Source organism: Chiloscyllium punctatum, chromosome 40 (genome assembly GCF_047496795.1).
Source record: "Chiloscyllium punctatum isolate Juve2018m chromosome 40, sChiPun1.3, whole genome shotgun sequence".
NCBI classification, from domain to species: Eukaryota; Metazoa; Chordata; class Chondrichthyes; order Orectolobiformes; family Hemiscylliidae; genus Chiloscyllium; species Chiloscyllium punctatum.
This window is the reverse complement of record NC_092778.1, coordinates 3762742-3781448: the sequence shown is the minus strand read 5'-3', so window position 1 is coordinate 3781448 and position 18707 is coordinate 3762742. Positions and strand designations below refer to the sequence as shown.

At 41.6% G+C, this 18707-nt stretch overlaps 1 protein-coding gene across 3 annotated transcripts in view; it reads right to left on the bottom strand.

Annotated features, from left to right (window-relative positions):
- The window catches only part of mad1l1 (mitotic arrest deficient 1 like 1), a 900368-nt gene that overhangs the window by 768614 nt on the left and 113047 nt on the right, over positions 1-18707 (bottom strand). The window lies entirely within an intron of this gene.

The window sequence follows — 18707 nt, the reverse complement described above, 5'->3', positions numbered from 1 at the left end:
AGAGAGAGAGAGAGAGAGAGAAAGAGAGAGAGAGAGAGAGAGAGAGAGAGAGAGATATCACATTTAATTAAGAGAAATGAGGGGGTCACATACTCCTTGGAATGTAGGTGTTTAAAATGGATGGAGAAATAAACAGAACTGGGATAATGGCACAACTCAGTGAACCTTTTCATACAGGTTCATAAAGCCTGCAAAAGTACATAAACCAAATTCTGGACTGCATTTCTAGAACATAATTAAAAAGTTGATGAGCTATGCTAAACCAGTGTTAAAACACACTTGGAGTACTGTGAATAATTCCGATCTCCATATAATAAAGAGGACATTAAAATACAGGCAAAAATACAAAATATATTTACCAGTTATTAACAGAGCTGTGATGTTATACCCTTCTAGAAATGATCAATAGTATTGGAGATGTTTTCCCCAAAATACAAAGGAAAACTAAAGAGTGACATAGAGGCCATTAACATTCTGGAATATAAAAAGCACAATTCTGAGGATGCTGGAAATCTGAAATTTAAAAAGAAAACAGGCGAGGTCTGGCAGCATCTGTGGAGCGAAAGAATTAATGTTTCAAGTCTAAAGTCTAAAGTCCCGAGGGCAACATTTGTTGGCTATTCCTGAATGCTCATAAACTAAGTGGCATGCTGGGCCATTTTAGAAGGTAGTTAAGAGCCAATCTTATTCCTACAGATTTGAAATCACATGCAAGCCAGACCTGATACGGTTGAAAAATTCCATTCTCTAAAGAGACATATTTTTCAAACCATGATCGATAGCCAGAGCAGACAGGTAGACTTTTAATTAGAAATGGGTTGAAGGGTTATGGAGAGTGTCAGGAATGTAGACTCGAGGCCAAGATGAGATCAGTTATGATTGCATTGGATGGTAGAACACATACAAAGGACTGAATTGCCTTTTCATGCTCCTAGTTAGAGTCATAGAATCATAGAGATGTACAGCATGGAAACAAACCCTTCGGTCCAACCCGTCCATGCTGACCAGATATCCCAACCCAATCTCGTCCCACCTGCCAGCACCCGGCCTATATCCCTCCAAACCCTTCCTATTCACATACTCATCCAAATGCCTCTTAAATGTTGCAATTGTACCAGCCTCCACCACATCCTCTGGCAGCTCATTCCATACACGGACCACCAACTGCGTGAAAAAGTTGTCTCTTAGGTCTCTTTTATATCTTTCCCCTCTCACCCTAAATCTATGCCCTCTACTTCTGGACTCCCCGACCCCAGGGAAAAGACTTTGTGTATTTATCCTATTCATGCCCCTCTTAATTTTGTAAATCTCTATAAGGTCACCCCTCAGCCTCTGACGGTCCAGGGAAACAGCCCCAGCCTGTTCAGCCTCTCCCTGTAGTTCAGATCCTCCAACCCTGGCAACATCCGTGTAAATCTTTTCTGAACCCTTTCAAGTTTCACAACATCTTTCCAATAGGAAGGAGACCAGAATTGCACGCAATATTCCAACAGTGGCTTAACCAATGTCCTGTACAGCCACGACATGACCTCCCAACTCCTGTACTCCATACTCTGACCAATAAAGGAAAGCATACCAAACGCCTTCTTCACTATCCTATCTACCTGCGAGTCCACTTTCAAGGAGCTATGAACCTGCGCTCCAGGGACTCTTTGTTCAGTAACACTCCCTAGGACCTTACTATTAAGTGTATAAGTCCTGCTAAGATTTGGTTTCTCAAAATGCAGCACCTCGCATTTATCTGAATTAAACTCCATCTGCCACATCTTAGCCCATTGGCCCATCTGTTCCAGATCCTGTTGTAATCGGAGGTAACCCTCTTCACTGTCCACTACACCTCCAATTTTGGTGTCATCTGCAAACTTACTAACTGTACCTCTTATGCTCGCATCCAAATCATTTATGTAAATGACAAGTCGTGGACAGCCCAGCACCGATCCTTGTGGCACTCCACTGGTCACAGGCCTCCAGTCTGAAAAACAACCCTCCACCACCACCTTCTGTCTTCTACCTTTGAGCCAGTTCTGTATCAAAATGGCTACTTCTCCCTGTATTCCGTGAGACCTAACCTTGCTAATCAGTCTCCCATGGGGTACCCTGTTGAACGCCTTACTGAAGTCCATATAGATCACATCTACTGCTCTGCCCTCATCAATCTTTGTTACTTCTTCAAAAAACTCAAACAAGTTTGCGAGACATGATTTCCCACGCACAAAGCCATGTTGACTATCCCGAATCAATCCTTGCCTTTCCAAATACATGTACATCCTGTCCCTCAGGATTCCCTCCAACAACTTGCCCACCACCGAGGTCAGGCTCACTGGTCTATAGTTCCCTAGTTTGTCTTTACTGCCCTTCTTAAACAGGGGCACCATGTTTGCCAACCTCCAGTCTTCCGGCATCTCACCTGTGACTATCGATGACACAAATATCTCAGCAAGAGGCCCAGCAATCACTTCTCTAGCTTCCCACAGAGTTCTCGGGTACAGGTCCTGGGGATTTATCCACCTTTAACCATTTAAAGACATCCAGCACTCCCTCCTCTGTAATCTGGACATTTTGCAAGATGTCACCATCTATTTCCCTACAGTCTATATCTTGCATATCCTTTTCCACAGTAAATACTGATGCAAAATATTCATTTAGTGTCTCCCCCATTTTCTGAGGCTCCACACAAAGGCCGCCTTGCTGATCTTTGAGGGGCTCTATTCTCTCCCTAGTTACCCTTTTGTCCTTAATATATTTGGAAAAACCCTTTGGATTTTCGTTAATTCTACTTGCCAAAGCTCTCATGTCCCCGTTTTGCCCTCCTGATTTCCCTTTTAAGTATACTCCTACTTTCTTTATACTCTTCTAAGGATTCACTCAATCTATCCTGTCTATACCTGAAACATACTGAAAATGTGTTGCTGGAAAAGTGCAGCAGGTCAGGCAGCATCCAAGGAGCAGGAGAATCTATGTTTCGGGCATGAGCCCTTCTTCAGGAATTCCTGAAGGCCTCATGCTCAAAACATCGATTCTCCTGCTCTTTGGATGCTGCCTGACCTGCTGCACTTTTCCAGCAACACATTTTCAGCTCTGATCTCCAGCATCTGCAGTCCTCACTTTCTCCTATACCTGATACATGCTTCCTTCTTTTTCTTAACCAAACCCTCAATTTCTTTAGTCATCCAGCATTCCCTATACCTACCAGCCTTCCCTTTCACCCTGACAGGACTATACTTTTCTTATATTCTTAAGTAATAAACAGTAACTTCTTGGACTGCATTAGAGACTCAGTATATTTTAGCTTCAATTGTAATTAAAATGCACGAACTGCTATGAACCCTGTTCCACACATTGGTTTGAGACTTGTAGATCATAGTCCAGTCGCATTACCACTACGCTACCATTACTGATTGAAAATTTTGTCCAAGGGTGAACAATGAGTATAATTAAAAGTGCAGAACAGGTGTGGTTACAAATTATTTCTCTTCCCAAGGGATGATGGATTTAATGCCAGCTGTGAAGCATGATTAATCAACATCTGAATCAGAATACATCAAAGGTCAGAATTAAAGATAAACGAACCATGTTTTAAACTGCACTTTCCAAAAGTATAGAATCAGAGGAGAATGAGATAAAACTGTCAAATTTGCGTGTGATCAGGAAGTAAGTAATTGTTCAATAAATTTATATTGTTATCCATATTTGAATGGAGAATGAGGTCTGCAGATGCTGGAGATCAGAGTCAAGAGTGTGTTGCTGGAAAAGCAGAGCAGGTCAGGCAGCATTCGATGAGCAGAAGAATCGATGTTTCGGGCCAGAGCCCTTCATCAGGAATGAGACAGGGAGCCTCGGGGGTGGAGAGATAAATGGGTGGGGGGGTGGGGCTGAGGAGAAGGTAGTTAAGAGTGCAATTGGTGTATGGAGGTGGGGGAAAAGGTGTTAGGTCGGAGGGGAGGGTGGAGTGAATAGGTGGGAAAGAAGATTGACAGGTGGGACAGATCAAGACAACGGCGCTGAGTTGGAAGTTTGGAACTGGGGTAAGGTGGGGGGAGGGGAAATGAGGAAACTGGTGAAGTCCACATTGATTCCCTGGGGTTGAAGGGTTCCGTGGTGGAAGATGAGGTATTCTTCCTCCATGCGTCAGGTGGTGAGGGAGGGGCGATGGAGGCGGCAGTGGGGTTGATTGGCGCAGGTGTCCCGGAGATGTTCTCTAAACAGCCTTGCAAAAAGGCATCTAATCTCCCCAACGTAGAGAAGACTGCATCGGGAGCAACGGATACAATAAATGACGGGTGGAAGTGCAGGTGAAACTTTGATGGATGTGGACGGCTTCTTTAGGGCCTTGGATGGAGGTGAGGAGGTAGGTGTGGGCGCAGGTTTCTCCTGAGGTGGCAGGAGAAGGTGCCAGTAGGGGAGGGTGGCTTGTTAGAGGGCGTGGACCTGACCAGGTAATCGCGGAGGAAATGGTCTTTGCAGAAAGCGGATAGGGGTGGGGAGGGAAGTGGATCCCTGGTGGTGGGGTGCATTTGTCGGTGGCAGAAATATCAGCAGATGATGCGGTGATGCGGTTTATGCGGAGGTTGTTGGGGTGGAAGGTGAGGACCGGTTTGGTGGGGGGGGGGGGGTTTTACTGTCCGCGTTTCGGTTGGAGGGGTGGGATTCAAGGGCAGAGGGGAAATTTCGGACTTTAACGAAGGAGGTCATCTGCTGTCTTCTGTCGTGGAACTAGTCCTCCTGGGAGCAGACACGGCGGAGGCAGAGGAATTGGGAATACGGAATGGAGTCGAGTCATACTGACCAGAAATGCTCAAGTTTTCAATCCTGGTGTGCACAGTTGTTGGTGACAATTCTCATGAGCAGGGTCCCTGGTTCAAGTTCCTGTTCAGGAGTAGCTTTTAGGGGACCCTCTTGTTTTGCAACAGCAGTGTCCCCACCCCTTGATTGGGAGGCCTGGATTCTAGCCCCACCTGCTCCAGAAATGTGTAATAACATTTCTGAACATGTCAATTAAAAAAATAAGTTATATAAAAGTTAAATACTAAAAAAAAATTTGTACCTGTTTGCAGTTCAGAGAGGGGTGGGCTCAGATGTATGTAGCACTGCCAGCTATTCGCTGACTTCACATATGGCAGTGGCAATGCATGGATGCAAAGCAAGGGTGGAGTCAGACATAGCTTTGTAAATGAAGCATATAATATACTCCCTTGATATGACTTTTGATATATTTTACAAGGTTCCACACATTATGGAGGCGATTAAGAAAGTAGTCCGTTTCATACAATTAGCTGTAAGAGTGTAGTTGGGAGCAGACTGACCAGTTAATTTGTCCAATTTACAATTTATCAACTTCCAGTTTTTCAAAAAATATCAGGTGGTCAAGACTTCCCCAATACATCAAAGTGAAGGAATTTAGAGGGAATTTATTTACATAGATGGTAATAAGAAATCTGAAGCAAGAGGAGAAAATTGATGACGACTTTGAATGGAAGCTTTAAAACTCTTTACTCTGAAAACAAACAGTATATTCTTATCCCACAAAAGTTTAGTCACAAGTACTGCCCTTTAATATACAACTCACTAGAATTAGCTCAAAATGCAAAGTTACCTTCTCCAAAGAATCTAAGATGTAGAATGACTGGCAGTATATTCAATTAAAAATTCAATGCAGCAATATATTTGTTATAGGATTCCTTATGTTACACCAAACAGCACTGATAATATTATTTTTTAAAGCAGAGCAAAATATAAAATTATCATCCAGGGGAATTATTTTTGGAATGTGCTACCAAAAAGCCAAAATACAGAGGATGGCACAAATTCTAAGTAAACGTCTTTGGGTCAATGGTTCCATAAAGAAAAGAGAAGATTGAGACAAGTTTCTCCTCAGGTTTTCTCAACTGGCCAAAGTCGCACTACCAACCGACCCCTAAGTGCGAGAGTGCACTTTCACATCAGTCCTTCCTTTCTATTTTTATATATTATATGCATATGGTTAACATTTATATTTATGTATGCCATCTGATGGTGTAAGAAAAAGTGCAAACTCTTTTTTGTGAAATGACCAAAATCATTGGAACAATTGAGTTATAGAGCCCATACAGCCCCAAAGGAGTCCATTCGGCCACTCAGGTCCATGCTGCTCTTTGAAGTGCTGCCCAGAAAACCACATTTCCCTGGATATTAATTTTTGAAATCTGTGCCCTACGAAACCTTCTTGATACCAGAACCTGTACTGTCAAAAAAATACACTTTTGCAAAACTCAGACTGAGCTTTGATTTATGCAGCCTTCGGACATACAGGAAATAATAGGAATGAATACCAAGATGGAGAGATAATGTGAACATCTTGCACTACCATCTGCTGTGACTAATGATCTCACTAATAGATCAGTACAAGCTCATTCTTCTGTGTTCTTAGCTTTCCTCTGCCCAGTAAATTACTTCTCTCTATGCCACATAGCTTTTGTGTCACACAGGAGCTTAGCCCTTGAATTAAACAGAATTTGCAGAATAGAAAAAAGTCATTCAGCCCAACTTTCTATGCTGGTATTTATCTCCATATGAGCCTTCTAATTCAAATTTGTCCAAGCTTAGCAATTCAGCTTTCTATTCTTTTCTCCCTTACGTACTAATCCCTATACGTAAGCAATTACTCCAGGCAATAGAACAACTGATATCTGTTAAGAAGGTTTTCTTCTCTCATTTAAGGTAACAGGTATGTTTTTTCAATGTAGATACACAGATCTACCAAGAGGCAACCCTTTATCTAAAATTCGTGAAGTGAGTGCCAAAAGTCAGCTATCCATGAAAGAAAGCTACCAAGCTGCAGAGAAAGGGAAATATCCAAATAAAGACATGATGTGGAGGTGCCAGTGTTGGACTGAGGTGGACAAAGTTAAAAATCACCCAACAGCAGATTATAATCCAACAGGTTTAAATGGAAATAGTTGTTTTCGGAGAGCTACTCCTTCATTAGGTAACTAGTGGGACATGATCATAAGACACAGAATTTATAGCAAAAGATCATAGCATCATGCAACTGATACAATACATTGCACACACCTAGATTGCTAGCAAGTCTTTCATCTTTTTAGAATGGGTTGCAGGTTTTGGTACCTTAATATGTAAATCCCAGGACTTCTTTTAAGTCACATTCTCAGGAAAACTTAAGGTTTTATTTTTAAAAAAAGTGAAATCTCAGCTTAGACAATGTATTAGAGGTGTGAAGTTAGTCTGTCTGTATCCCAATCTTGATTAAGATTGGTTCTATCCCCAAAGTAAGAATTTATAAAGTGTAACATGGATTGACTGCCTACAGATTGTGCATTTTTTGAACAAAATAGAATGTATCTGCAAATGCAAATTCACCCTATAGACTTAAATGTGTGTGCATGTGGGGGCGAGGGGAGAGAGAGAGAGAGAGAGAGAGAAAGAAAGAGAGAGAGAAAGAAAGAGAGAGACAGAGAGAGAGAGACAGAGAGAGAGAGACAGAGAGAGAGAGACAGAGAGAGAGAGACAGAGAGAGAGAGACAGAGAGAGACAGAGAGACAGAGAGAGAGAGACAGAGAGAGAGAGACAGAGAGAGAGAGACAGAGAGAGAGAGACAGAGAGAGAGAGAGTGTGAGTGTGAGTGTGTGTTCAGGTGTGCGCATGTGAGAGTGTGAGTGTAAAAGAGTATAAGCCTGTGAGAGGGTGTGCACATGGGTGTGTGTGTGTAGGGTATATATGTGTGTATCTGAGAGGGTCTGTGTGAATATGTGAGCACGTAAGAGTGTGTGTGTGTGTGTGTGTGTGTGTGTGTGTGTGTGTGTGTGTTTGTGTATGTGAGAAAGCGTATAGTGTAGTGGGGTTATGTCATACTCTGAGTGTGAACCCAGGGTTCATGTCACACTACGGGTGTCACCACTACACTATAAACTCTCACACACACACATATTCTCTCACAAACTCACACAGACACTCTCTCACACACACACACACACACACACACACACACACACAGACACTCTCTCACACACACACACACACCCTCTCACAAGCTTACACTCCATCACACTCACGCATACACTCTACCAAGCACACACTCTCACACGTGCACACAGAGACACACACTCCTCTTTCTCCCTCATGTGCATGTACACACACATTTAAGACGATAGGGTGAATTTGCATTTACAGAATTGTACTTTAGAAACATTCTATTTTGTTCAAAAGTGCATAATCTGCAGGCTGTCAATCTATGTGACACTTTATAAATTCCTGCTTTGGAAATACAAGCAGTCTGACTCAAGGTTGGAATACAGACAGACTCTAACCTCACACCTTTAATGCATTGTCTGAGCTGAGATGTTGGGTTTTTTTTGATGAAATCTTAAGTTATCTTGAGAATGTGACTTGACAGAGGTTCTGGGATTTACATATTAAGGAATCGATACCTACAACCCATTCTAAAAGATGAAAGAGTTGATAGCAATCTAGGCTTGTTCAACATTACGTATCAGTTGCATGACACTATGATCTTTTGCTATAAATTGTGCCTTATGATCCTGCCCCACTAGTACCAATGAAGGAGCAGCACTCCGAAAGCTAGTACTTCCAAATAAACCTGTTGGACTGTAACTGTTGTGTGATTTTTAACCAAATCAAGACAGGCCATATTGCCATAGAGAGTAAGATAACCCGACAACTAGAAAATGGCTTACAGGAGGAGAATTTTTTTTAAAATTAGCAAACAACAACACTACTGCAATTGCGAAAGTAGGAGAATAGCCAGCTTTCCATGGATTTTCCACTTAAAAAGACGATTAGAGTGAAATACTGATTTCAAGGTTAATTAGAAAAAGGAGGATGATCAATGTCAAACAAGAAAACAGTAAATGTAAGCATAAGGTTTATTTGATGTTTCAGCCTAAATTTACATTTCCTAGTTCTAATATGTACCTAGACTAAAGCTTAGTTTTCAAAAGCACGAGACTACGTACACTGAGGCAAGTTGATCAATTAACTGTGATGCAATGCAGGACATCAAACAGCTAACACAAAGATACTAACAGAATACCAGGTTCCCAATGTAACACTGAGTTTTTCTGAAACTCTGAGCTGACATACCTATACAGTTTTTATAAACACCATCTTACTGAGGTGTTAATTTTGGGTACGATGTTCAACAAGAACCCTGTCAATTCAAGTAGGTGGACAATGTAGACCTTGCAGTACAAATAGTAAAAGGTTAGACAATGTTTACCTGGGTTAACACTTCCTTGAGATATTTCTAACTCTTCCATCTGCATTTACTGCTTCAGCATATATATTAGACAAATAAAAATGGTGACAAACCATGGAAACTGAAAATAAAACAGTAAATGATGGGAGTCCATTCAATAATTGAAGATGTGACATTTAACATAAGTAATCCCATCTCATTTGCACTGTTTCAGGAAAGTTCTTCAAATCATCACCACCCTAACACCCTAAGCAATTAAATTTCCTATGCCTTTCAAACTTGGCTAAGATTCATATAAACACCATGAGCAAGGAGAAAGCTGACACCATGGAAACGATAGAAAGCTGCTGCTTAAAAGGTAGTGCTTAAGGAAGTTTATGTTGAGAACATTTTGCATATTTTTAGGTAATTCTCTATAATAAAAACAAATGAATTCTGAAGCTAAACAAAAATTAATGCAAGTCTTCCACACCTCCCCACCCACTTCAAGAATACAACTCCCCCTTCCAGTGGCCTGCCTGCCTGCCACCCCAAGCTAACATCACAGGCCACATGTGCATGTGGGCAGAGATCATTTTATCATTCTGGATAAGCACTCAACTTTGAATTTTGAAGATTAAACTGCAAATAGATAAATTAAATAGGTGAAAAATTACAAAACAACAGTCCTCAATTATGCAGCTGACCTAGCATTAAAAAGCACTGTCAAAAACCTGTCAATCTGCTCATGAGCAAATAAGGAATGGGATAAAAGAGGTTTATACAAAAATGGAATGTAACTCCATAATGCTGAGGGTATATGTGTGAAATAAAGCCTTGTGAGAAATTTGAAATTAGACAAAAAAGAACTTTTATACTGGTTATGTGTCAAGTCCGCCAAACACACAATATCGCCCAATCAAACCTCAGGAAAACAATGCTGCTACATAGTACATAGCAAAACTCTAGATACAGTTAGACTTTTATTCCTAAAACTCAAAATTATTCTGGAGAGAATAGTACAATTGTAATTGTAGCATGAGGATGTCTATTATAGTTAAAAGGTTTGGATCACATTGCTTTCAACTGTTAATGACTAGAAAGAGGATCAGAAACAGCAGGTGGGCATGCTACTTGGAGAGCTGAAATAATTACAGAATAAAGATTGTTTGAAAGTTAAAGCTAAGTTTCTGAAAAGCATTGAGAACACTGTAAAAACTGTAAAACGCCTTTAGTCCATCAGATCAAAGGAGAATTTATACAAAGTCTATTTAACCTATTGGTTTATGATAGTCTACTCTGTGTTATGATGTAACTGAGAAGGAGAAAGTGAGGACTTCAGATGCTGGAGATCAGAGTCAAAAAGTGTGGAAGTGAAAAAGCACAGCAGGTCAGGCAGCATCCGAAGAGCAGGAGAGTTGATATTTCAGTCCTGGAGGTGGCCCAGGACTTGCATGTCCTTGGAAGAGTGGGAGGGGAAGTTGAAGTGATCGGCCAGAGGGCAGTGAGATTATTTGGTGCATGTATCCCACAAATGTTCCCTGAAATGTTCCACAAGTCTCCCTAATGTAGAGATGATCACATCTTGTCTCCTCTAGACTGGGGAGACAGGAGACCAACTTGCAGAACATTTCAGAGAACATCTCAGGGACACACGCAATAAACAATCCCACCGCCCTGCGGCTGACCACTTCAACTCCCTCTTCCACTCCACCAAGGACATAAAAGTCCTGGGCCTCCTCCACCGCCAAATCCTAGCCACCCGACACCTGGAGGAAGAACGCCACAACTTCCGCCTTGGGACCAACCAACCACATGGGATCAACGTAAACTTCACCAGATTCCTCACCTCCCTTCCCCCCACCTCAACCCAGATCCAACACTCCAACTCAGCACAGTCTTCTTGAACTATCCCACCTCTCCATTTTCCTTCTCACTTATCTGCTCCACCCTCAGCTCCGACCTATAACTATCACCCTGCACCGGCTTCTACCTATCGTCTTTTAGGCTACTTTACCCCCCAACTCCATCCCCCTCCTATTTAGCTCTCAGCCCCTTTTCCACCCCTCCTCCACATTCCTGATGAAGGGCTTAGGTCCGAAACATCGACTCTCCTGCTCCCCAGATGCTGCCCGACTTGTTGTGCTTTTCCAGTGCCACACTTTTCGACTATGATGTAACTGAGATGGGTACAATTTCTGAAGGCTCCCTGATGCATTTTTTTTTGACAAAAGAAGTTAGCTGCAATTTGGAGCTGGGAATGATGACCATCTACCGTTAAAAAAAAAAGTGAGGTAAGGTTTTATATTTTAAAATTACCTTCCTGTTAGGCCACTGGTCCACGCTGTCGCACCTCTCACTCTAACTGCCCGCTGAAAAAATGAAAAACACTGAAAGTCCGGTTTAAAATCCAGGTTTCAATAGTTTCTTTTAAGTTTTCTTAGTTTTATTGTCTTTTCATCCACATGGAGATATTTGGGAAGACAGTTTTGTTCACAGGCTGTGCATGTCTCTGGTTGCCCTGCCTTAACAGCTTCGTAACAACCTGCAGCTCAATAATCGAAGAACTGTCATCACGCAACTTATCCTTAACTCAAAGACTCATGGTGCCACTCTCAAAGTATCCTCCTCACTGTTTCAAAAGAGAGCCTTGTCTTGCAGAGATAAATTGAATATTACAGGGCCCCCTCAATTTATGAATATCTGACTTAAAATCAAGATCCCACATTACTATTAATTGTAAGCATCCAACTTGTGAATGTTTGCTTGTATTTTATACTGTAGTATATTGTGTTCTGACTTGCATACAAATTGATTCATAAACATACTCAGGAATGGAACCCATTCATAACCTGGAGACTTCCTGTATTTGATTTTCCAAGTTGCAAAACTCTCCTGGTATTTCAGTCACATAGCAGTCCAACTTTCATTTCAATTTATTGTCCAAAAGGGAAAACATGGTTCCTTCCAATATTGTGAACTAAAGGGTACCAGAACAGTATGGAATATTTATCACTGCAGCCAGTATGAAGAGCTTCCCTCAACTTGTATTCTCTATGCTCTATTTTGTAGCCATACTTCAGACCATCTGCTTCTTGACTATATACCATGAACTTCACCTTGAAACATTTATGAAGCATTTTATTCAAGTCCTTCTTTGATTTCACTCATTATTATATCCCAGAATGCAGGAACTCTATTACAAAGCAATAAGTAGATCCACAAGATTCAGATATAGTTAATGCAACTAAGAAAGATCTATATGCAAACTGCTCATTTGAACAATTATAGTAAGCATGATTAGATCAGGATTCAAATTTGAACAACTTGAAACACTGACCAAAAAATCTGAAAGAGCTGCCAAAATGTCAAACTCAGTGGATCAACTACAATTAACAATTAGCTAAAAGTGTTCATTACTCATAAAATGTGTTTTCAGGACAAATTATTTTGATGCAACTGCTCCATTATGAGATCAAAAGGACTTGCGTCGCAAATTAACATCTAACACCGCCTTTGTCAATTATTTGTTAATTTTTCAAATAATTCAAAAGTATTGGCAGAAGTTATTTGTTATAGGAATCCATCCAAAAAAATTGTTACATTCTCCATCTCAGTATGCTTTGTAATTTGATTTTAGCAAAGATTTTGGGATTTATTCCATCAATGCTATTGACTGCCCATAATGCCCTGGATTAATTTTATCTTTTTTTAAGTAAAGGCGAGGATTACCACTGCTTTTCATCAATGTCTTGGCCCTACTCCTTTGTCATTTGCTACATTGATAGCAATACTACTGTCTTTCATCTAGTTTCTGTGAACATGCATGAGAACAATCCATCAGGATCCAGGGTTTTATCCTCTGGTTTTTCCCATTGTCATTACTTTTCCTGTCATAATATCACTCGTAATAGCTTCTACCATTGTCCAGTCTTTTTTCCTTAGTCTCCAATTTCAGTGAAGAGGTCAAGTATTTTTATTCACTCTTCCATGAAACCCGGACATCACTTTTAAGGCCAGCATATGTTGCTCATCCCTAATTGCCCTTAACATAAGTAGTACCAATTCAGAGATCTGCACTTCCCTCTGGAACCTTACTACCCTACCCCTCTGACTCCAACCCCACCCCCTGCTGTGTATTTCTGACCTTCCGCTCTCTGATGCTGAACTTTCCATACTCAGCAAAGGTCTCTGTTTAATCTGTGTCCCCACCTTAATGAATTTCAGGCACAGAAAGAAATTCAGTTCTGAAGAAGGATCACTGGACCCACGACATTAACTCTGATTTCTCTCCACAGATGCTGGAGACCTGCTAAGATTTTCCAACAATTTCTCTTTTTGTCCCCTGTATATTAACCTGGGGTTTGGATTACTACTCTAGTGATATTACCATTACACCATCATCTCCAAGAATCCAATAGTCTCCCTCTTCAATATCACATCCTGACAGTTTTGCTTACAGTTGCCAAGTGGCTTAACAGTGTTTGATTTATCCATTATTACCTGTATCTGTAGAAAAGTTCTAATTTAAATTTACTTTGACATCCTCATTTTATATTTCTGCCTACTCTCCTGTTAGTCAGTTAAGAGGTTTGAAAGATGATCACATTTCTTTTCATCAAGCTTCCTTTTATTATTGACGTACTTTGTATATTTTATTTCTTTTTCAACTCAAACCTGCCACATCATCCATTCCAGTTTACACTTAGCTATATACAATGCTTAATGCAATTTTGTCTCTAATTCTTTTTGACCAATGGAAGCAATTTCACAAATCTGCAAAGTAAAAGTACAACATAACCCAGTTCAAGGACATTAAAGTTCTTTCCTTTGAGTTTGCCCTCTTTTTTTGTTCTGAACATATAACCTTCAATTTTTTTTTAAAAGAAAACAAGACCTTGCAGAGTGTTGCAAGTTTAATTGCAGCTGACCTCCTGCTCAGAAATTAATGAACAACAGAACACATCTCTATATTACTTTCCTGAACAGTGTGCTCTCAAAAGGTCTTAGCTTCTCACCTAATGTGAATCAAACAGTTCTACAATAACAAATCCAGCCTGAATGAAAACAAGAAATTAATGACCGACACTTGAATTAGAAAATTGACATTCTTCTTCCAGCCATTAAATACTACTTAATTTTTAAAGTCATGCACCAGAAAATATTAATGGGCGGCAGGGTCATGTTTCAGAGGGGTCCTCAGTGGCTAAGGCTTTTCGGCCTGAAACACTGACTTCTCTTCTCCTCTGACGCTGCTTGACCTGCTCTGCTTTTTCCAGCTCCACTCTTTATGCACTCTGACTCTCCAGCATTTGCAGTTCTCACTATCGCTAAGGCTTCTAAATAGCCAGGAAACCAGATGCCCACCACCTTGTGGTGACAAAGAGACCGAGGGGTTTACGAACATAATTCTTTGAAGTTTGCATCAAATAGAGAGGGTGCCTTACAAGACATTTAGCACATTTGGCTTCATTGCTCAGGCTTTTAAGTACAGGAGTTGGAACATTATGTTGAGGTTGTACAGGACATTGTTGAGGCCTCTTCTGGAGTAGTGTCCCCAGTTCTGGTCACAATGTTACAAGAAGGATATTATTAAACTGGACAGAGTTCAGAGGAGATTTACCAGGATGTTGCCACTAATGAAGGTTTTGAGTTAAGGGGATAGGCTGGGACCTTTTTCACTGGAACAAAGAAAGTTGAGGGGTGACCTTACAGATATTATAAAATAATGATATGAATGGCAAATGTGTATTCCCTAAGGTGGGGGGATTTCAAGACTAGAAGGCATACTTTTAAGGTGAGAGGAGAAAGACTTCGTACCAAGTATCAGGGGCAATTTTGTTTTTAAAACGCAGAATGGTTCGTATTTGGAATGATCTTCCAGTGGAAGTGACGGATGTAGGTACAGTTATAATGTTTATAAGACATTTAGATAAGTACCTGAATAAGATATGTAGCGATATGAGCCAAGCGCAGGCAAGTGGACAAGATTAGTTTGGGATTATAGTCAGCAGAGACTAGTTGGACCGAAGGTCTGTTCCATGCTCTATGACTCTACCCCAAGTATCCTAACCATACTCACCTATTACCATAAATATTAACTGAACTTGTATTGTCAGAACTATAGAAACTTGCATATTGTCCTTTCTGTCTGCATGGATTTCCTCCAGGGGGGCCAGTTTCCTCCCACAGTCCAAAGATGTGCAGGTTAAGAGGTTTGGCCATGCTAAATTGCCCATAGTATCCAGGGATATGCAGGCTAGGTGAATTAACCATGGGAAATGCAGGATTACAGGGATGGAGTGGATCTGGATGGGATGCTCTTTGAAGGGTTGGTATGGACTCAAAGGGCCGAATAGCTTGCTTCCAAACTGTAGGGATTCCATGAGAAGCATGGATTCTTGGGAGGAAACAATACTCTTATCTTTATTGTTATTCAGTACTTCAAAAGTATAGATATACATTGATACAAATTTGTTTTAGTTAAAAAGAATTGCATTACTGACAGGTCCAAAATCTAGTTTCTTTATTTTGTGATAGTCTCTCTTCTAATTATTTAAGTAATGATTGCAATTGCAAAATACCTATTAATTTTAAACTGTGTTGCTATGGCTTGCATGGAGATACTGTGAAACTCTACCTACCTGGAACCATTCTTATCTGATTATATGCAGAACACATTCCTATTCCATCTGAAATCTTCCACCATGCTTATGCATTCCTTTGACAGTGAGATATTAATATAAAATGTGTTTCGCCACTACAAAAACGCTTGCTGAAAAGATTCCATGCTTTAATAGCATACCTTGCACAGTAGCTTGTAGACAGTGTACAGAAAATCAAGTGTGCAAAAGTGCAAACATGACATTCCTACAAGCTCAAGTAAACTGCTTCAGAACTTTTAAAAAATGCTCAAATACGGAGGAACCTCAATTATCCAAATATTGGATTATCCGAAGGAGATCTCAAGGTCCCAATAGAAACACTATGTCAAAGAGCTGTTTCAACCCTGATCGCGTCTTTTGTTGACAGCTACAATTATTAAAAATGAACTCGGTTCACTGAAATGCTGCCGAGAACAGTCCTGGACAGTTCAGGAACCATCTCCAAATGACTGACCTCCTGCTCTCTCTCTCCCCCCACAATTTCCCTGAAGTTCTACACAGCGGTGCACCCTAAACTCCCTTTCCCCAGATAATCTCTTCTGTACAGGGCAGAGGTGGTGTGTGTGTGTGCGTGTGTGCGTGCGTGCGCGCAGCTATTTGGAGACTGACTCCACAAAGGCAGCAGCAGTCTTACTGTTGATGTACAGTCCAGCTGCCTGGGGGCGGGGGCTGGGGGTCGCAGATGGTCGATGGGGATTGACGGGGTGTGGATATGGGGGAGCGGGTTTGGGGGCGGGCGGGGTATTGGGCTGGCAGGGGTGGATGGGAGTCAGTGTTGAACGGGGTTGGGGGGGGCGGGTCAGGGCAGATGGGGTTGGAGGCAGGCAGGGTCAGTTAGGGGGGCTGGGTTAGACAGGTTGGGGCGGACGGAGGGCAGTGTTGGGGGGGGGGGGGGGCGCGGCGGTGCTGGATGGGATTGGGGGCGGCCAGGGCAGAGTCTCACATGCAGTGTGCTTTTGTCTAGTCTGCTGAACGGGGAGCAGACGTCACAGAAAACTCAGAGCCCAGAGGAAATGAATTAACCGAATAATCAATTATCCTGACAAAGTAGTGCCCGCCCATCTCATTCGGATAGTCGAGGTTCCTCTGTACATCTATTTTTAAATGCATCTCCAGAAATCAACTATTTTCATATTCCAGAAGCCTTCACTTTCCCAATGTGTATGCATAAGAATACATATAAATTATCAAATTTCACATTGACTAACATTGCCTACTTCTGAGGCAGAGCAGAGGAACTGATCCCATACCAACAATTTTCAATCTTTTGCCTCTAATTTGCCTCTAAGGTGAGGAGCTCAACATGGGGAAATTAGTTGCACTGATAGGATGTAGACTTCTTGTGGCAGCAGGCCACTGTCCCTGCCTGTTTCAAGAGGCCCAACATCATCCCTGTGCCTAAGAAGGCTCATGACTACTGCCCATTAATCAACTCCAGCCTTCCCACTACACTTGGCCCACTCCAATTTGCCTATTGGACCAACAGATCCACATCAGATGCCATATCATTTGCCCTTCACTCCTCCCTAGAACATCTTGACACCAAGAACAGCTACATAATCATCCTACTCATTCATTACAGCTCAGCCTTCAACACTATTATCCCCTCGAGACCAATTACTAAACTTAGTGATCTCGGACTAAGCCCCACTCTCTGCAACTGGATCCTCAGTTTTCTGACCCACAGGCCACAATCAGTGAAGATTGGGGACAATATTTCATCCTCACTAAGCACAACACTGGAGCCCCCCAGGAGTGCGCACTCAGCCCCCTACTGTATACCCTACTGTACACTGTATACCCATGACTGCGTCACCAAATACCTGTCCATGCATGACACTATCACTGTCGGTCGAATCTCAGATGGCAACAAAACAACAGACTACAGACGGGAGGTGGAAGGCTTGGAAAAATGGTCCAGAGAACAATCTAGCTCTCAATGCTGGCAAAACCAAAGAACTCATTATTGATTTTCAGCAGGATGTTACTCATGACCCCCTATACATTAACAGCACAGAGGTGGAATGAGTGGAGAGTGTCAAGCTCCTGGGAGTGGTCATCCATAACAAGCTTTCTTGGACTCTTCATGTGGACGCACGGGTTACAAAGGCCCAACATCTCTTCTTCCTCAGGCAGCTGAGGAATTTTGGCATGATAGCGAATACCCTTGCCAACTTTTATAGGTGCACCATCAACAGCATTCTGTCTGGATGTATCACTACCTGGTATGGCAACCATACCATTCAAGATCGGAAATGGTTAGAGTGGTGAACTCGCCCCGGACAATCACAAAGGCCAACCTCCCATCTATAGAATCCATCGACCAGGCTCATTGTCAAGGAAAGGCAGCTAGCATTCTCAAAGATCCATCCCATCCTGGCAAAGTTTTTCTACCTGCTCTACCATTAGGGAGAAGCCTGAACACACGCACCAGCCGGTTTTGAAACAGTTTCTACCCTACTATTGTTAAAATACTGAATGGACTCTCAAACTCTTAACATTCGCCTGTACCTGTTTTTGCTTTTGCCATTGTTTACCGATTATTCACTTATCTACGCTACTTAACTCTGTGATCTCCTGTATTGCTCGCAAGACAAAGCTTTTCACTGTGCTTCAGTACACGTGATAATAAGTTCAATTAAATTCAATTCAACAGACAGGAAAGAGATGAGTATTTATTTTATGTAGGGCAATTAAACTGGAATTCTAGAAAAAAAAGATAATGTAAGCAGATTCAAAATAACTTCCAAAAAGGAATTGGATGTACACTTAAAAAAAGAACAGTTGCAAGTCTACAGGGCAAGATTGGGTATCGGAATTAATTGAATAATCAGTTTAAAAGAGCCAGCAGG